The sequence below is a fragment of the Callorhinus ursinus genome, unplaced genomic scaffold (genome assembly GCF_003265705.2).
Source record: "Callorhinus ursinus isolate GAN/ISIS: 27379988/994484 unplaced genomic scaffold, GSC_fseal_2.0 scaffold1, whole genome shotgun sequence".
Taxonomy (NCBI): Eukaryota; Metazoa; Chordata; class Mammalia; order Carnivora; family Otariidae; genus Callorhinus; species Callorhinus ursinus.
Genome location: NW_027397063.1, coordinates 34,690,279 through 34,710,897, shown reverse-complemented (window position 1 = coordinate 34,710,897; position 20,619 = coordinate 34,690,279). Strand labels below are relative to the sequence as shown.

General features: G+C 33.0%; 1 long non-coding RNA gene across 1 annotated transcript in view; it reads right to left on the bottom strand.

The window, feature by feature from the left end:
• Positions 1-20,619, bottom strand: part of LOC141373890 (uncharacterized) — a 124,573-nt gene that overhangs the window by 10,906 nt on the left and 93,048 nt on the right. The window contains exon 2 of the long non-coding RNA XR_012380304.1: positions 5,030-5,077. This is a non-coding gene — a long non-coding RNA (uncharacterized lncRNA). The remainder of the gene's footprint in view (positions 1-5,029; positions 5,078-20,619) is intronic.

The window sequence follows — 20,619 nt, the reverse complement described above, 5'->3', positions numbered from 1 at the left end:
TAGCTTTGAGAATTATGGAAGGATAGAGAAAAGCTAAAAGACATAATGTAGAGGCTAAAAGTTATAAGCCATAGAACCTAGGGATTTTGGCAGAGGAGTAGACAACAAAACCTAATTGTTAAAATGAAACACCAGGCCCAAAACAGAGTTACTTTAGTTAAGCCCCACCTAGACTTAATACCGAAGCTAATTACATTTTCAGCCTCTCCCAGGAGTGGAATTTTAAACCAATCAGTCAATATTCCTGATCAGCTCTAGTGAGGTAATCCTTATAATAAAAGTCCCCTCCCTTCCCCCTAAGGGAAGGTGACTTTGCCTGAAACGGTCCTTTCTTTTGCTAATAATTTTCTTGTCCACACCATTTTTGCCTATAAAAGCCTTCCATTTTGTACAACTCCTCTGAGCACCCTTCCATTTGTTAGATGGCACGCTAACCTGGTTCATAAATCATTGAATAAGGCCAATTAGATCTTTAAATTCACTCTGTTGAATTTTGTTTTTTAACATAACACATGCATAAAAGCATTAAGAAAGAAACTCAAAACATTCTTTCTGTTCACTATGTCAAACCTGATATATTTTCAGATGGATATGACTTGGGTTTAGCCTAAATAATTAGTGTTAAAATGATCAAGTGTACTTATACAATTAATACAAAACCTGATTCTGATAAATGCAAAGAGGAAATGAGGGGAACTTCAGGGTCATCCTTCCATTTCACCATCATGATCTGAAGACTTGGATTTTTCTTACCTCTGGGAGATTTTGAATATTTCAAGTAATCTACAAAACCTTTCTTGGCATTATCAATATATAACAGATAGTCACTTCAAATCCTCTTTGGAATAAGCAAAACATAGACATGTAAATGGATAATTTACAGCAGATATCCATTTAAAGAAAAAAAGAGGAAAAAATCTACATTAAGCTAACTTATTGATGGTAGATATAAAAATCCATCATTTGTTTCAAGGCTTGTTTAATGGTTCCAGAGAAGACTTAGAAATTATGCAGTAGAAGAAGTAGGTATTAGGGAAATTAGCTAAATAAAACTATAGACAAATGTAGTCACACAGTATTACTAGTTCCCATGGAGATTTTTATGTGCATCTATTTAACCCACCATAATGATCAGGCCTTAAAATTGGAAAGGAGAGTAAAAAAGAAAAAAAAACAACAGCAATCTTTATCCCCATTGAAAATATCTCCATATTTTAATCTCAGAATCATGCAAGACACTATGAAAATATATCCTGGTTTCCCCAAGACATGCAAAAGATGATTAATTCTCTTATGGTTTTCCTAGACTGGAGTGATCAGGTACTACACTGCTTTATTTCATAATTTCCCTAAAATTAGCATTTGCTTATAAGATCTTGATAATTGGTCTAATATTTAAAAGTCTCTGTAATTCCTAAATCATTTTATTCTAAATATTCTTTGCAGTAAATATGTAATATTCTTTTAATTCTATTCTATAATCAGAATACCAGTGATAAAAAAAATGCTTTGCTCATAATTATTCTGTCAAAAATAAATCAACCCTGATTACATATAAACTAACTGATATTTCTCTTCACATTCTATTCCTACAGTTAATCCTGTAATTGATAAATATTATGTTCCAATCTTAAAGTATGAACAGAAAATGCAAACATTTTTTCTTACTATTTAATGTTACTCTAATTTTTAATCAGGGGTAACAGGTCATGAGGTAAAACATGTTACCTCAAACACTAATAAGAAAAATAGAAAAAAAACCTGAATCAAAAGGCACAAAAAATATGCTCTTTGACTTAGTCACCTGGAAATGTATCCTAAGAAATCACTCATTTACATAAAAGGACCATTTTTAATAATGTAAATATTCAATAGAAAATATTATTTGTAAGAGCAAAACTTGGAGATTAACTAAATACGCCATCAGTGGGAAATGGTTTCATAAATTATGGAACAGCCACCAGAGAGAAATTTAGGCATGTAAAGTCTTTTTGGAAACATAGTATGCATTATGTTTAATATCATTAAATGTCTGTGACAACATATGCATGGTATCATATGCTAACAAAAACATGAAAAGGGCACTTTTGTAAGGGTGGTAAAATAATGCTAATCTGCATGCAAATTTATATTTGCTGTTATGTGGTTTTGACAGTGAAAACTGACAAAATGGTAGTACTATTAAAAGGGGTGGAAATTAAAAGGGGTGGAAATTATCATTTTTATATTATATAAATAATTTATAATCTACCAATTAATAAATGCACATTTATTGATTCATTTTGAAGGTAAGTAGTCCTTGTCAGGTTAGAATGTAATTATTTTAATCCCTTATCTTTCTTATGTAGAGACAATTCATTTTCATGAAAGTTACATGTTGAGTGAACTTCCACCTTCCATTTTTAATTCTATAACTCCAGTTTCACAAATTCCAACTTTTATGGCACATAAATAATGCTAGAAAGGAACATGTGCTACATGCCTATAAATGTTCAACTGTTTCTGTTTCTGCAACTTTTCTCTATATGAAGGATAGCAGGTTATATAATTATAGAAGTGGCATTTATGACCGCAGGCTTTCAGTATTGTGTAATCATATCATGCAGTGTGATACATTAAACGTAAGGTTAAAAAAAGCAGGCAGGCTATACTTAAAGTCAACAAGAGGCCATCAACCTAGAAGAAAAAACAATGACTATGGCATGAATTATGACACATGGGGCTATGTGAAGGAGGCTCTTTCAACCACAACTATTAACAGCTTGTGAAAATACCATTAAAGGACTCATTTCAAAATGGTAATATTTATCAAAGGCAGACAGGTTTATATGGTGTTCATCAGATTTGAAACAGTACTACTGGAATTTCATTGACTTATGAAAGAGCACTGAACCACAAAGGCTTTCTCAACACCTCTTCCCGGACCCCTTTTTATTTTATACTTATTTGATATTTTGTCAAGATGAGCACTACATGTAATTAAGAACACTGAGTTCTAAGTCTGATTTGGTTTTTTCTTTGCCACAAGAACTTGGACATGACATTTAACATGACCTTAATTTGCTCATGTAGGAAACAAAGAAATTAAAGAAAGATAGCATCCTTTAATAAATAATGTTTTAACTAGGATATCTCTTGCTTTTCATGGCTTGTAACATTCCCCTGAACTTTTTGTTGTTATTGTTATTATTTGAGACCTTATACATTTATGTTTGTTTCCATTTTGTTTAGCAGCTATCCCCAAGATAAAAATAGAAAATGGAGAAATATCAGAAATGTGTGTCTATGGAATACACAGGGGATCTTTAAGGTAAGGAAAGAAGAAATGTAGGAGGAGTAAAAATTAAATAATAATCAGAGTGTATGAAGTTTTACACTACCAAAACCCAAGTTCCTAGGGAATTCCATTCATGTCTCAAAGTAGAACCAAGTCACAGGAGGTGAAGACTACTATTTTGGAAAATGAACAACTGCCCATCACACCCAACATTCACCATCATTGTCCTGCCTTTTTAATGAATCCAGACCATCTAGATTGGAGACAGTCATCCTCTACCTGTACCAAATGGAAATAACCTAACTAATCCATCTTTCTAGGCAGAGGAAAATGATTCCTAATTTGGACAACACTAAGAATATGGTCCACCCCTGTCCCCAGCACTGATTGGTTAAAAAGGATCAGTTCCCTGAGGACAGCTGGAGCTGTTATATCTTCTCCAGATGCTTTAAGAGTGGGAAGTGTCCACACAGAGTAAGGGGTAGCTAAGAACACATGAAGAATAGAAAAAACAGATGTCAATATCCTAAAGTCCCAGAATCTATCCATATGTTAAGTTACATGGCTAGAAAAAATTAGGCATTAACTAGTTTTTAGATGGCTGCTAATCAGACGACTTTAAAATAGATTATTCTGGATTATCCAGGTGGGTATGATGTAATCACAAGGGTTCTTAAATGTGCAAGAGGACAGCCAAAGAGTAGCCTCAGAGTGGGGGATGTGAGAAGGACTCACTGGCTATTGCTATCCAGAAAGGAATGCAGCCCGCTGACAACTTCTGATTTCTGGAATATAAAATAATAAATGTGTGCTTGTGAAAGCCCCCTCATTTGTGCTAACTTGTTACAGCAGGGATAGGCAACTAATACAACAGCCTTGCAGCCTCTAAGAAAAAGCCTATTTATGTTGTGCAATTTCTGAATGGAAGCAAGGTTTCCCTATTTCTTGAGGAAAAGCTAACTCTGCTGAAGCTAAACTTTTCCTGGCCAAATTGCTATACTAGAGTCACACACAGACAGCATGGGCCTGCCTTCCCCTAATTGGACACCTAGCTCACCTTACAGCCTGATTACAACCCTATCTGCGAAGACCTTTGCCTGTAGCTAAACTAGTTTATATTTTTAACTCAAATCGCTTAGACTACTAGTTTTTTTTTTTTTCTGTAAGTAACCTTGCCTATATCATGATAATGTTGTAGGAATTAAAGCAAGGATTCAGAGAGAGTTTTCCATATTTTGGAATCAGAAAAATATAAACCTACCAAATATTTAACACTATTTTACCAAAAAAGTCTGCTTTGATAAAAATATAAATTGTGTTATAGAGTATTATGAAATTAGGATATTTCCAGTCAGTCAAATGGAAAAAACTTAAAGAATACTTTTCAAAAATTAGATCATAATTCATAGATCTACTTTCCCTCATATGTGGAAAGTTAATTGTATTCTCTCAGATGTTTCATTTGAAATCTATTCTTATGTTTTTGTTCATTCAAGTGACTGATTTTAGACAAACATGGGAAAAAAAATACCAAATCTGAGAATTCAACCAAAAAAAATTCTCAGATTTGGTATTTTTATCCTCCTTTTTTTATAGTCCCACTTGAATTCCTCACTATGTAACACTATTTCTTTGACTAATTTTTAGCCTTTTTTTAGAAAAGGATAACTTTATCCAGAGTTTTGTCTAAAATACTATGGTTGCCATTGCAAACTTATGTTTTGCATGTATTTCTTTGAAACAAAATCTTACCTCTTTGTGTCCTCTGAATTTAATCCTGGAGGATTTATCTCTTTGTACCTAAAGAATATAAAGAACTGCATTATTCCATTTTACTCGGCTTTCAGAGATTTCAAATCAAAACCACAATTGGTATGTGTCCACCCTTTTATCTAAATTGCCTCTAAAGCTGTATCTATACAAGGACAGCAACTTAACCAATGGGGCAACAGGCTCATCAGCTAAACAAAAATAATATAGAATTTGTCTTTTTTTTTTTATAGAAAGTAAACATGTACAAGACTTTTGAAGGCTAATGCAATTTGTCTCTTAATTCCAGTAAGGAGAAACTTTTATCAATGTTTTGTTAGAGGACTATTTTTTTAAATACTTAAATATATTAAGTTGCTTAAAGTTCCCTTTGTTTAAAAGAGAATATAAGGTGACTTTTTATATTAACCATGTGTACAATGGGTAACAAAAAGTTGTAAGCGGATTTTTGGTTGATTTAAAAGCTTCTAGGGGCGCCTGGGTGGCTCAGTCGTTAAGCGACTGCCTTCGGCTCAGATCATGATCCCAGTGTCCTGGGATAGAGCCCCACATCGGGCTCCCTGCTCAGTGGGGGACCCTGCTTCTCCCTCTGCCTGCCACTCTGCATATCTGTACTCTCTCTCTAACTCTCTGTCAAATAAATAAATAAATAAATAATCTTTAAAAAGTAAAAATAAAAAATAAAAGCTTCTATTTATCCTGCTATCAGTTGAAATCAACTGTCCTTGCAGTTTTAATGCCTGAGCGGCTGCATGTGCACCATTAGGTGACTGGTAGCGATTCTAAACTGCAAAGCCTGGATATGCCCTACATAAAGTCACAAAGTTTCAGTTCAACAAAGACATCTTCCAATTAAACCAGATCCAGCTCAGGATTGTGTTACAATGGTTGCAGAGAGGGGTAGTTGATGAGAAGACTATTGCCTTTCCTGATGTTGTCTCTAAAAGAGTAATATATCCTTAAATATCTTAATGGTTCTTTATGTCCTATAGTATTTCAGTGCACTTACCAAGAAGGTTTTAACCTTCTCCTCAGCTTAACTAAACTTTAGACAGGCTTCTTCCTGACTCTAGCCCCCTGACCTCCCTTTCCTTGGAGCATTTACTTTAGAAACTTTGTAATTGTAAATTCTTTCTCTGTCCCTTCGAGATATAAATACATTTTAAAGCTCCTTGCCAGTGTCACAACTCGGAAAAGTCTTTCTCAAGAATCTAGGTGCTGTCTTTTAAAAATGTAATCATGAAGGAAGATAGTGCCGAATCTCCGTTTCTTTGGGAGGGTAGGAGCCTAACGTCAATAAGCACACACCGAGTGCTGAATCACAAGGAATAATATTTCCAAATTCATAAATAACTCGAGGTCCTGGAAGTATCATTGGTGGACTTCCTCCCAAATGTCCTCCAGTATTCTTCTGCTAGCTCACTCGAGTGCTTAAAAACTCTCCTGGGCTTTGTTGTGGCAAAGCTGAATTCAGACTCAGTTATGGCCTTTCTTCGCTACTGCAGTAGCCTTGAATATGGTCTTCTTCGCTTGTTTCATTTTGTACAGCACAGTTTTTGCCTTGATGGTACCTAAAATTTCTGTTTAATATGTTCAATTTTCTGCTATTCTAATCTTTTTTGTTAACAACATTCGGGGGGAGATAAACAAAGCTCTTTTAGTTCTCATTCTGACAAAGATGTACCCCAAAAGAGGCATGAAAATCAAGAAATTTCTACATTTTAATAGTGCTTTGAGTTCCTAAGAGTGATTTCACTTATTTTCAGACTATTCCAAGGAGGCCAGAAAAATAGAAAATAGAAATGCATAAAGAGGTTTGGGAGATTTCTATTTCTCTAGCCTCCTTGGAAAAACCTCTTTATGCAGCCCCAGAACTGGGTAAAGCCACAGAGCTGTACCCAGACTGTCCAACAATGGATTATGTGTTAAAAGCATGGAAAAAATTTACATTTTTCACTGAAAGCTCAGGGTTGGTATTGGATCCAAAGAATTTGTTTACTTTAGGACTAAGAGGTGAGCTATAAAATATTCTCACTGGAAACCAAACAAACAAACCAAACACAAAAACAAACAAAACCTCAGAAAACAAAACAGACAGGAGCTCTAACACTTCTTGGGACAGTTTATTGATTCCTTTTTTTTTTGTTACTAAATCTACCCTCATGTAAAATATACTTCCTATGTTAGTAAATGGAACAATTTAGAAAAATTAGTAATTTTTAATCAAGGAAAGGTAGCTTGTTCGCTCTATTTCTAGTCAACCCTAATATATTCAATTAGCAGAAAGTTGGGGTCAAGAGAAAAATTCAAAACAGAAACTGAATAAGTTGAACAAAATGGGGATTGAGGGAGTAAGGATAATTAGGAAAGCATCATCACTGTGATTAAGATGGATGCCTTTTTTGTCTTCTTTTTTGGCTCCTTTCACGGTCTCCATAGATGTTATCCTTTCTCCAATTCTTTAAAAGATCTTTTCTGGGGCTCCTGGGTGGCTCAGTCAGTTAAGCGTCTGCCTTTGGCTCAGGTCATGACATCAGGGTCCTGGGATCGAGCCCTGTGTTGGGCTCCTGCAGGGAGATTGCTTCTCCCTCTCCCTCTGCCCCTCCCCCTGCTCATGATCTCTCTCTCTCTATCTCTCTCTCTCTCTCTCATAAATAAATAAAATCTAAAAAAAAATAAAATAAAATATCTTTTCCACTCAGACTCCTCAGATTTTATTGTAGTGATCTATGGATCTAATTACCAAAATCTTTCTGCTGAAAACACCTTGCCTGAACTATTTAATCGGTACAAATATACCTGTGTATTTGTTCTTTCACTTGGCTTCATTACTAAAGAAGTAGACAATATCAGGTGTGAAAAAGACATGCTGGTGCAAATAAAAGGGAATGCTAGTCATACTGAAATCATGGCCATGGCCTCATCTACTGTTCTATTTTATTTTAAATGTCACTTGATTCTGTTAAATTATTGGGGCTTATAAAACAGTGACTTTCCTCATCAAATTATACTAGAAATTTAGAGACACATTTTATAATAGAAAAAAAAAGGATAATTTTTTACTGTCCTCAAGCAGACTGGACATTCTAAAATAAGGAATATGACTACTGTCAATGTCCTTTCACAAATACAAAGGTTGAAATGTTTTTCCCTCCCCTCCAACCAATACCCAGCACCACTGTCATACGGGAAATAAACTGTAACAAATGTGATCTCTAAAGAAGATATAACAAATGGCTATTCATCTCCAACATACATAATTTCAAATTATAGATTATTATCTAGTAGAAAAACCATAGTTGACATTATAGTATAGGGATGAGTCAGTTTCAAGGAATGAATGACATGTTACTGCTTATATTTAATTTAAGCAAACTCTTATTTCCATTCCTCTTTCTTTAACACTGCTTGGTCTTAGGGTGTTATGAACACCTCACTCAGTACTAGCTTTTCACTTTCTTAGAGTCCATAGCAGTGGAAGTAGTGAGATTTAAAGGCCCACGAGAATATATTCCAAGGGAAACCTTAATCTATTTTGAGAACTATAACTTCTGCTGAAATGGGAATTATTTTCTTAGATCAACTCTTATCGACTTAGTAGGTACTTGAGTGACTAGGGCTAAAGACAACAAAAAGATTTTAAGCAAGCTGTAAATTGCCATCATGAGGTTGACATTAAAAAAAAAAAAGGTACATGGCCTAAGAATTTAATCTGAGCAACCAACACTTTCACAAACGAGTCTGTGCCTAAAAAACATGCTTTGACCTAGATTAACCCTTGTAGCACTAGCAGTAGCCGTTACCAATATAAATTTGAAGAGTAAATTAAATATACAGAAATATTTAGCTTTTTAAACACTTTAGTAACTTTCTGCAGTAAGTAACCAACCACATCAAATACATGAGTCAGTTGCTACCATTTGACCTCATTGAGCTATTTCTACTAGCCTAAGAATTGAAAAACCTTAGTCCTAGGCCCAACTCTGCATATAACTATGTGACCTTGGAAGAGTCATTAATCTCTACTGGTTTTAGTTTCCTTTTTTCTAAAACAAGAGCCATGATTAGTTGATCATTTGTACCCTTTCAGATTCAACAGACAAGTGGAATATTAGTTTTACTCTAAGGCTGAAAAAAATGTCTGAAGAGATAAAGATTACAATAAATTAAATGTGACAAAGACCTCAATTAATGAGTTATTAATTCATTCTTGCTGTGAACCATAAGCTACATTTTTAATATGGGAATGAAATAAGAAGTCTGTATGAGCTTTTAAAAACTCATTTTTGTAATAACTAAAATTTAAATAGTAATGTGTTAAGGAAAAACAAACAAACTTCTAACTATTGTTATAGATAGTTATTCATTGACACAGTCCAAAATTGCCAGACACTGAAATCACCAGTCTGGATTTCTACATTCATTACAAGGGCAATAAATGAGTTTTAGTTATTTCCCCTTGTTCTCACTACTAGAGTCAGCCATACTGACCTACATAAAAGACCACATTAACTCAGACATGAGCCACTCATTGGTGAAGCACTGGAGGTGTGAATCAAAACAAAAATTGCACTGGGAAAAGTTAAACAGGCAAAGACATTTTTATTTAAGGCATTGTAATAGGGCATAGAGGCCAGAACTTTGAGCTCAACTCCACTAGAACAAAAGCCTAGAGAGATTTTTAAGAGCTGTAGTGAGTGGGGAGATCACAGGCCTTCTCCTATAACTGCTGTTGCTAATGGTAACATAAGTAAACATTCTCCTATCTTCAAGACAGAGGGTAGTTTTTCAACTTAGAGCAAGGCACCAACCCTCCCGCAGAAAATGGGATCTAGAGGTGCTATCTTTCTTGATGATTGCATTTCAAAGAGATGGCTCTCAGGTCCTTGAGAAAGACTTTCCTGGATTATAAAACTGGCACAAAAAAATTTTTTTAAAGATTTACATCTTAAAGGATTAGACAAATAATTTACAAGGTTTCTAAAGTAAGCAATGCAAGAAAAAGGAGGTCAGAGGCCTCGAGTTAGGAAAAGGCCTGTCTATAATTTAGTCAAACTGAGAGGAACATTAAGGCCATCTTGGTTGGATGACACTGATTTGGCAGAAAAATTAATGCTTTGGAAACTATCCAACTAGAGTAGCAGGTTCTTTTAACACACAGCTATATTTTCTGAGAAAATACAACTTGCTTCATGAGTCATCAAAAATTATTTTTAATGATCATAGCTTCATTTGTATCTCATCTTATAATGTATCCACTTTCACTATGTGTATACTAGCTTGCCATTTTTCTATTTTCTCGTAACAACTAAGGAGGGTTAAGTAAATTAGAGAACAGTAATCTCATTAGTTTAGAGATGAGAGTGCTGGGGTTAAAAGAAATCAACCCACTGGTTTAATCCACACATTGTAACAGAATGAGACTATAAGCCACGACACGCGTTGGTGTAAAAGGCTCCTCAATGTGGCCCATTGTTTAGTGTGCTGTGTGTGTGACTCTATGTGTGTGATGGGTATAAGCAAAAGATGCAAACAATATCTACTTCTAATTGATAGGAAAGAAAATATCTTCCCAGGAACTCTGATAACTGTAAACCTAAATACAACATGTCTTAATTTAACTATTGCTTTTGCGGAGGCAAATATTTTTACTTTACTTTTCAAGAGTGTGTGGTCACTATAAGAGAAAAAAATACATTGCTTTTTAAGAGCTAAAATAACAATTTCTCTTAAAATATCATCATATGTCTAACATGATGTGAAAATACTATTACATATTTGATTGAAAAGAGAGAGGCCATATTCATCCAGCTAATCAGTGACATCCCAGAAGTTATTTCACTGAAAAGATGTTTTGTTTTCTAATCGAAAACACCTATAATCACCAGCAGAGAGCTTGGCTGCAACTTATTTGTAAAAACTTTGAGTTTTCTTTTAAGAAAATGTACTTACTTTGATCAATTAAATATTTTGAACCACTAAATGACTCTGCTGCCAAACCCTTTGTTGTCCTGCTAATGTTCTCAGTATTTTGGGTGGCTGAGCCAAGAAATAATGATGAAGTTATATATGACTAGAGGTAGAAAGGAAAGGCATATGGGAACACCTTCGTATTCTACCTCATAACAGGCTAATAAATTTTAGACTGCCCTAAAGAGAAATGCTGGTTGTGTTAGAGAGGATCTGTCAGTATAATAGACAGAAGTTCTATAAACTTCCTGGTCACTGGCAGTTTAACTTGCTCCAGGTTTGAAAATCCCTGACAGCTCCATCTCTCCTTGAAGAGAAATCAAAGTTGTGGAATGTGAACAAACAACTGACAACATAAAATTCATTTTATTTGCACTCGAGATAATATATTTATGGGTAATATAAGTGCTATGAACTTTTGATCTACCAATGATGACCCTACCAAACAAAAGAAAAACGAAAAGCAAATAGTTTTAGAAAAGAAAATTTATTGGAAGTAAAATATTTTGCAGAATTTTGTTTTCTTTTACAATAAAACTTGAGGTAGCCTACCTTTTCTAGAGTGTTTCTGAAATGAAAGCAATGCTTTTGAGGTTAAGGTTATAATTATATAAGCTTTCTGAATCATATTCAACTTAGCACAAAGGTATATGTAAACAAACAAACAAATACGTGAAGGACATGTATGTTTGCCATTTAAGCCTGTTCTTTTCCTGAATAAATTGAGAAATCAATTTAAAATAAAGTATGGGGGCATATAGTGTCGTATTTGTAAAAATGAGCAGTTTGGATGCACGCCTGTATGTTTCTCCAGAATATGAAAAATTTCACATTTGAGAGAACAAAGAGCAGGGTCGGTGAACATTCACTTGTTATCTATGCAGCTGGAGCTGATTCCCTTGGATAAACAGGATTCCAAGCAGCAGGGATGTTTGGGAAAGGCAGCCTACATATTGTGTTTGTGTCAATTGAAACTGCATATGATTGTTTGTCAATAGGGAAAACTAAACGAGATGTAAAGATTCCAACAATTACATAGTTTCTTCAAAGGAAATGAAGAAATCACCTCTATTTCTGAAAACTAGAACAGGGTGGGGTGCGGGAAAGGGAAGGGAATGCTTATCTGAACGACCCAGCTTGCCTTCCTATTGTTCTGAAATCACTGATGGCTTGTTCAACATTCATACCATCACATTGCTTTGTTTATCTGAGGTTTGATATTCTCCAAGGTGTTTGATACTATAAGAACTATATTAATACTGCATTTATTTTTGGACTTAAATTTAATTTAATGCACTTTCATTGCATATCTAATGCTGAAACGTTTCCCAAGTGCTAAAACGGTCTGTCCTGAGTTAAGCAATATTCTTCTCTACTGAATATAAAGAAATGAAAAGTACAACCATTTCACTGGTGATGTGAAACTCAAATATTAATTGATAGTTATAAGCAAGTTGTATTATCTGACCAAGTAACTTTTATGGTGACATTTAGATTTTATAATGTCCTTTATCCCCAATATTTTTTTCTTTAAAATTAGACAACATAGAAAATTCCAATGTAATCATTACATATTTTATTATATGAAATTCATTTTTATTTTTATTATACAAAAATATATTTCATATTTACTCAGGAAAGAAAGATCATTCTCTCTTTTCCTCATCCCCATACAAGAACAGTCCACAAAAACCCTCCTATCATCACTCATGTGAAAACTTATAAACTTTATAAGTCCTTTAGAAAAATTGTGTCCATCTGTCAGCACGTTATGAACTGTTTGAAAAAGCACATATATAATAAGACAGATGTATTGATTTTGTAAATAATAATTGTCACAAAATGTCTCACACATTTTATTCAACTATGACAGCCATATTTTGGTATACGACTCAGAGAAACTCTAAATAAAAGAGCCTCAAATTGTGTTTGAATAGGATCTAAAATTTTCAGTATGTATCTGACAATCTCCTATGTTATTGATAATATTTACAAATTTGCAAAATCTTTTCACAAAATTACACAAGCATCATGAAATAATCATTGTTTTTTTCTTAGAAATTTAAATATATATCCTTATTTATTTATCCAAATTTAATTATTTAGTTATTTTCTTTTATGTTTCTGCTAATTGCTGTGGACTACCAGGAGCGGGCAGAATTGGGGTGATGCAGGGTCATGACTGGTATAAGCATATATTAAAAGGAAACAGGAGAGAAAATATATATACAACGATTTTACTAGTTAGATCATGAAGAGGAGTTGGCTGGAAGAAGTATACTATGCTGAGGGGAGCCACTGACAGAGTGTGCCTGCTAAAGGGACTCCCTCCTTCACCATCCTCTTTATAAGCCACGTCAGAACGTGGACTTTAGCTTAAGGGCAATGGAAAACCACTGAGGCATTAAGCGGGTGAGATAAATGAGTATATTTTATCTCAAGAATAATCATCCTAGCTGCAGCATAGACAAGAGATCCATAGAAGCAATAAGAAACATGTGGAGGCGTCATTAATTCAGGAGCGACATGATAGTGGTCTAGTACCAGTGGCCTGAAAGCAGACATGAACCATGTTTAGGAAACAGAATAAACAGTATCTAGTGAGAGATTAAAGAAAAGCCTGAGTCAACAATTGTTTTAACATTTTACCATTCACCAAAATTTGGGAGTGCAGAAATAGGTTCAGATTTGAAGGAGATAGATGATAACCTCAGAGGGGACCTATCGTATTCCTGTGAGCCCCAGAACAAGAAATCTGGAGTGGGAATAAAGGTTTTGAAACTAACACCACATGGCTACTGAAAAAAAAAAAAAAAGGAATGGATGGTGGTCAGGGGAAGTATATGGGGAAAAGGTGACATTAGTTGTGATGTCTCCTCTTTCATTTCTGAGTTTAGCTATTTGAGTCTTCTCTCTTTTTCTCCATTAATCTAGCTAAGGCCTTTCCAATTTTGTCAGTCTTTAAAAAAACAACTTTTAATTTTATTGATTTTTTTTTCCTATTGCTTTTATATTCTCTCTTTCCTTTATTTCTGTTCCAATCTATTATTTCCTTCCTCCTGCTAACTTCAGGATTAGTTTTTTCTTCTTTTTCAAGGTTCCCTGATGTGTAAAAATAGGTTGTTGATTAGAGAGTTTCTTGTTTTTTGAAGCATTAGAGTAATATGTATTTGTCTATTTACTGTTACCAGTGAGCTTTATAATTCATGCTTTTGTATTAATGTCTAGTATCCTTTCGTTTCAGCTTGTAGGAACTCCATTAGTATGTCTTGTAAGGTAGGCCTGGTCGTAATGAACTTCCTCAGCTTTTCTTTTTTCTTTTCTCTCTCTCCTTTTTTTTTTTTTTTTTAATCTGGGAAAGTCTTTATTTCTCCTTAATTTTTTCCCCATATTTTAAATTGTAGTAATACGCATATAACATAAAATTTACTGTCTTAACTAATTTTAAGTGTACAGTTTAATGACATTAAGTACATACTGTTGCACCACCATTCATCTCCAGAACTCTGTTCATCTTGTGAAACTGAACTCTATGTCTCTTAAACAACAATACCCCATTCCCCACCTTCCCCCAACTCCTAGCACTCATCATTCAACTTTCTGTCTCTATGATTTCGACTACTCTTACAGACCTCATATAACTGGAACTATAAGTATTTGTTTTTTTGTGTCTATTTCACTTGGCATAATGTCCTCAAAGTTCATCCATGTTGTAGCATGACAGAATTTCTTTTCTTTTTAAGGCTGAATAATATTCTATAGCATTTATATATACCACATTTTGCTTCTTCATCTGTCAAGGGACACTTGGATTGCTTAAATGGTTTAGCTACTGTGAATAATGCTACTATGAAGATAAGTGTACAAATATCTCTTCTAGACCTTGCTTTTGATTCTTCTTCTATGTTTCCAGAAATGGAATTGGTGGATTATATAAAAACTCTATTTTTAATTTTTTGAGGAATGGCCACACTGTTTCCACAGTGACAGTACTGTTTTACCTTCCCACCAACACTGTACAAGAATTATAATTTCTCCACATCCTCACCAACATTTGTTATCTCCTGGGTTTTTTTTTTTTTTTTGGATAATAGTCATACTGTGAGATACTATATGTTATCTCATTGTAGTTTTGATTTACATTTTCCTAATATTCTAATTAGTAATGTTGAGCATCTTTTCATGTGCTTACTGGTCATTTATACATCTTCTTTGGAGACATGTCTATTTAGGTCTTCACCCATTTTTTAATCAAGTTGTTTTTCTATTGATGAGTTTTAATATCTGGATATTAATCCATTATTAGATATGTTATTTACAAATATTTTCTTCCATTCCATGGGCAGCCTTCTTACTCTCCTCATAATGTATTTTGATAAGATATTTTTTTTTAGTTTTAATAACCCACTGGAAATTTGTGGTCTAATATATGGTCTACCCTGGAAAATGTCCCATATATACTTAGTGATTGAGTCCTATTGTTAGGTAGAGTATGCTATGTACGTCTATTAGATATTCTTGGTTTATTTTGTTGTCTAACACATTTATTCCCTACTTACCTTTTGTTTGATTGTTCTTTCCATTACTGAGAGTATGGTATTGAGGTCTCCAACTATTTTTGCTGAAATGTCGTTTCTTCAATTGTCAATTTTTGCTTCATATATTTTGATAGTCTGTCATTAGCTGTGTGAATATTTATAACTGTTATATCTTCTTGCCATATTGAAATTTTCATTAATAAACAATGTTCTTCTCTCTCTCATAATCTTTTTTGATTTAAAATCTATTTTGTCTTATATTAATATAGCCACCCCTGTTCTTTTTTTGGTTATTATTTTCATGGAATATCCATTTCCATCCTTCCAACCTATTTAGTGTCTTTGGATCTAAAGTGAGTGCCTTGTAGACAGCATATAGTAGGATTGTGGCTTTTTTTTTCTTTTTCTACATTACACCTAAATTAAATTTAATTAGATCTCAATGCATAAATCATGCTACCTTGTATATTAAACTGGTCATCCACCACCTTGGTAACATAGGCAATAAAATTTGGGAGCTGTAATATTTTTAGCAGTTGTCAACTCAGCAGGCAAAAATGTTGCAGATCTGATTTTTTTTTTAACGCAAGTCTGGATGCTTTGTGGTTTATCATTATGGCTTATCATTTTCTGATTATTCTACTAATTTGTTAATGAAGTTTTTCCGCTTGAGGCAGAGGTTCACTAAATTAGGCCTGGCTATGTAGGGTTTTAAGAAAAATGACATAACTTGAGGATCATAAATGATAGTCCTATATATTAAAAATCCAAAAAAGTACAACAAATTGGAGTACTATTTTAATCTATTAAAATTAAAACTACTGTGATTTATGAGACAGTAAGCCTAATCTTCTGTTGTGGAAACTAAGTCAATGCAGTCATTTAAATAATTTTATCATAATATTTAAGGATGTAAAATCAATAATATTTATAAAGATCCAACTACTAATTATCAAAAAATGAAATAATTATTTCAAAAATAAAACATTATTTCAGAAAACTAGTCATTTTGTAGGCATCTCACCAAAAAATGAATTTGACAATTTTGTTTTTAATCTTTCCAGTTCTATGTTACATGGACATAAAATGAATGGTAGGTTTAATCATAATTCTTTCTTTGATTACATAAGAGAAAAATATTCAATTATTCATTGATTTGGAAACTTTTTTCACCAAAAAAGTAAAAAAAAAATAGAATTTATCCATATATTATCTTTAACTAATTAGTGCTGTTAACCCTGTAAAGGGTAATTCCCAGAACTAAATACAAAGGAAGAAAAAATAGTTTGAATGATGTACTTATTGAGAAATCATCTGCCTCATTATTGGCAGTGTACTCTTTTTATACAGGTCTGAATATTTTCAAGTGATAATGTCTTCCCTTTCATACCACCTCTTCACCTCTAAGTATCAAGGATCACACTCTCTGTTGAACAATAATAATAATAAATTATTTTAAATAGAGAAAAACAAAGTTTCAGGGCACGGAGAAGCTTTACTTTTGCAGCTGAGTCAAGTTGCAATGAAATGCCATCACTCAAGAGCTATGAGAAACACAGTCAAGCAACCCCTCAACCTTGACAACACACGGCATCCTCAAAGGTAATAGATAATTAGCAATCATTGGTTCATGTAGCTCACTGTAATTGGCAATGGGCTGTTTGATTTAAATTTCTAGATTCTGACTCTGCTTTTTTGTTACATCATTCTCCTAGGAATTTTGCCCCCAGGTACATTTCCCAAGTCTCAGTCCCTAGCTACTTCCGCCAAGGTGTACCCTCATCCCAGCCTTTTCTAAAAATCTATTTATTTATTTGAGAGAGACCAAGAGAGCAGGACTGGGAGGGGCAGAGGGAGAAGGAGAGAGAATCTCAAGCAGACTATGTGCTAAGCATGGAGCCTGATGCGGGGCTTGATCTCACAACTCTGAGATCGTGACCTGAGCCAAATGTTTAACTGACTATGCCACCCAGGAACCCCTCTTCCCAGCCTTTTCTGTTAAAAAGACCAACTAAATTGATAAAGATCTAGCCAAAAGGATGACAGTAAACACAGTTTACTAATACCAGGAAGGAAAAAGGCAACATCACTACAAATCCTCCAGACATTAAAAGGATGATATGGAATGTTCTTATGCCAATAAATTCAACAAGTGAAATTCAAGAAAGTATTGAATATATATTAAATAATAATAAATATTTAGTATTACTTTCAGTAACTTGCAATGGTTAAATTCCTTGAAAATATGCCTATCAAAACTCACTGAAGATAATGATAGATGATATGAATAGTCTTATGGCCATTATAGAAACTAAGTTTGTAGCCAAACATCTTTTCACAAAGAGAATTCCAGGCTTTGATGTCTTGACTGGTCAATTCTCCACAAACCCAGAAAATAGAAGAGAAAGAAATACTTCCTAATGAGTTTTATGAGACCAGCATTACCCTGACACCAAAACCAGAAAAACACAATAAAAAATTGCTACATAATAATATCTCTCTTTAATATGAATGTAAAAATCTATACATAATGTTGACAAATCAAACCAAATAATATATAAAAAGGATAATACATCTTAATCATGTGGAGTTTATCCTAGGAATGCAAGTTTCATGTAATAGTAAAACAAAACAAAAATGTGATCATAATATTAACAAACTAAAAAAAATCAAAACAATAACATAATTATCTCAAAAAGCACAAAACAATTATTACAAAATTCCACAACCACTTAGGATTAAATAAGAAATCACTCTCAGCAAACAGGGAATAGAGGGCAACATTTTTAAATTGACAAAGGGAACCTACAAAACTTCCAACTAACATCACATCTGATGGTAAATGTTTGAATGTCTCCCTTCTGCTAAGATCATGAACAAGGCAAGGATGTCCAATTTACCACATCTATCCAACCTGTGAGTCCTTGCCAGTGGAAAAGTACAAGAAGAGATAGGTGGCATACATATAATTTCTATGTAAAAAAAAAAAAAATCCTAGAGAATCTACCAAAAATCTACTAGAACTAGTAAGTGAGTTTAGCAAATTCAGAGAAGCAAAGCTAAATTTACAAAACTTGAATGTATTTTGAAAATGAATAATTTTAGCAATGAACAACTGGAAGTTGAAATTTTAAAATAACTGTTTACAATAGTATAAAGAAATGCACAGCACTTTTGGATTAGTCAACAATATACTGTTGAGAATATTAAAGAAGATAAATAGAAAGATATACCATAATCAAGGATCAGAAATATCAGCAGTGTTCAGATGTCAATTCTCACTAAATTGATTTATAGAATAACTGCAATCCTAATTAAAATTTAAGATGGCTTCTTTGTGGACATTGATAAGCTGATTCTAAAATGTATATGCAAATGCAAAGGACTAGAAATACTTAAAGCAATCTTGATAAAGAACAAAATTAGGAGAATTAACTTTAGCCTACCTAATATAAAGTCTTCAGTTAACAATACAATAACCAAGACAATGTGGTATTGGTCTTTAAGCATACACATACAGACCAATTGAACAGCACAGAGTCCAGAAATATTTCACACATATTTTTTCAATTTATTTTTTATAAAACTGTAAAATATCTAAAGGAGAAAGGATGGTCTTTTCAATATGGTATTGGAACAATTAGATATTCACATGGAAAAAATGAATATTGATCCTGGACTTAAACTATATGTAAGTATATACATATACATTATTATATGCAGTATATACATTAACTTGAAATGTGTTAAATTTACACATTTATGTAAATATGTAATTTACCTAAATGTAGAGATAAAACTAAAAATTCCAAAAGACAATATAAAGAAAATGTTTGTGACCTTGGGTTAAGCAAAATTTTCTTAGGTAGAGCACAGAAAATTTGTAACCATAAAAGAAAAAAAATGATAAATTAGGCTTAAATTTTTTCAAATTTGCTCTTCAAACGATACTATTAAGAAAATTTAAAAAAGGAAAGGAAAAGACTGGGAGAAAATAATTTCAAAACACATATTTGATAATGGATTTATATTCAGAATATATATAAAATTCTTACAACTCAATAATAAAAAGTTGAATTAAAAATGGGCAAAAAATTGTACAGATACTTCAAGAAAAGTTATACGAATGTACATATCATATGAAAACATGCTCAACATAACTGTCATTAGGAAATACAAATTAACAACTATAATGAGATAGTTACACCCTCACTAGAATGACTAAAATTAAAATAACTGACAACACCAAGTGTTGGAGAAAACTGGAACTGGAACTTTTATATATTATGGATGAGAAGTCAAAATGATTTCAGTAACTTTGAAAAATAGTTGAGCAGTTTTGTTTTAAACTTAGACATACACTTATTGTAGAACTCAGCAATTTCACTCAAGAAAAATGAAAATCTGTATCCACAAAAGGCTAGTATATGAATGTTTATACTCACTTTACATATTTTACAACCCCCCTCATTGGAAATAATATAAATGTTCATCTACTGGTGAATGATTCCATAAATTCTGATATACCATAACATGGATTACTCTTCAGCAATATAAAGTAACTATGAAGCTACTGGGAAAATCTGAACACAGCCCAGATATTCAATAATATTGAGGAATTATTTTTAATTATTTTGGGTTTTATAATGAGAAACACAATAAAAATGATAGATAACCAATATGTAAAGATGTAACTATTTGACCATAAATTAATAATTGTTGAAGCTGAGTGGGATTATATTGGATTCATTATACATTCTCTTGACTTTTGCAAATGTTTGACATTTTCCATAATAAAATGTAAAATAAAGTTCACTATATTCTATATAAAAGTAATCATTCTAAAATATTATGTGAGAATATTGTCTCAAAGCTTCCTCACTAAAATGAACTACTTGTTTATTTTTTCCAATGTAATTATTAAAAATGGAATTATGTTAATTTGTAATTACTTGGTGATTATATTTATTGTACATTTTTATTTCTTGTTTGTGATTTATCTCTTCATGCCAGTAGTTTTTGAGTCTTTTTTCTTTTTTGTTTCTGCTTTACTCCAAGTTGAAT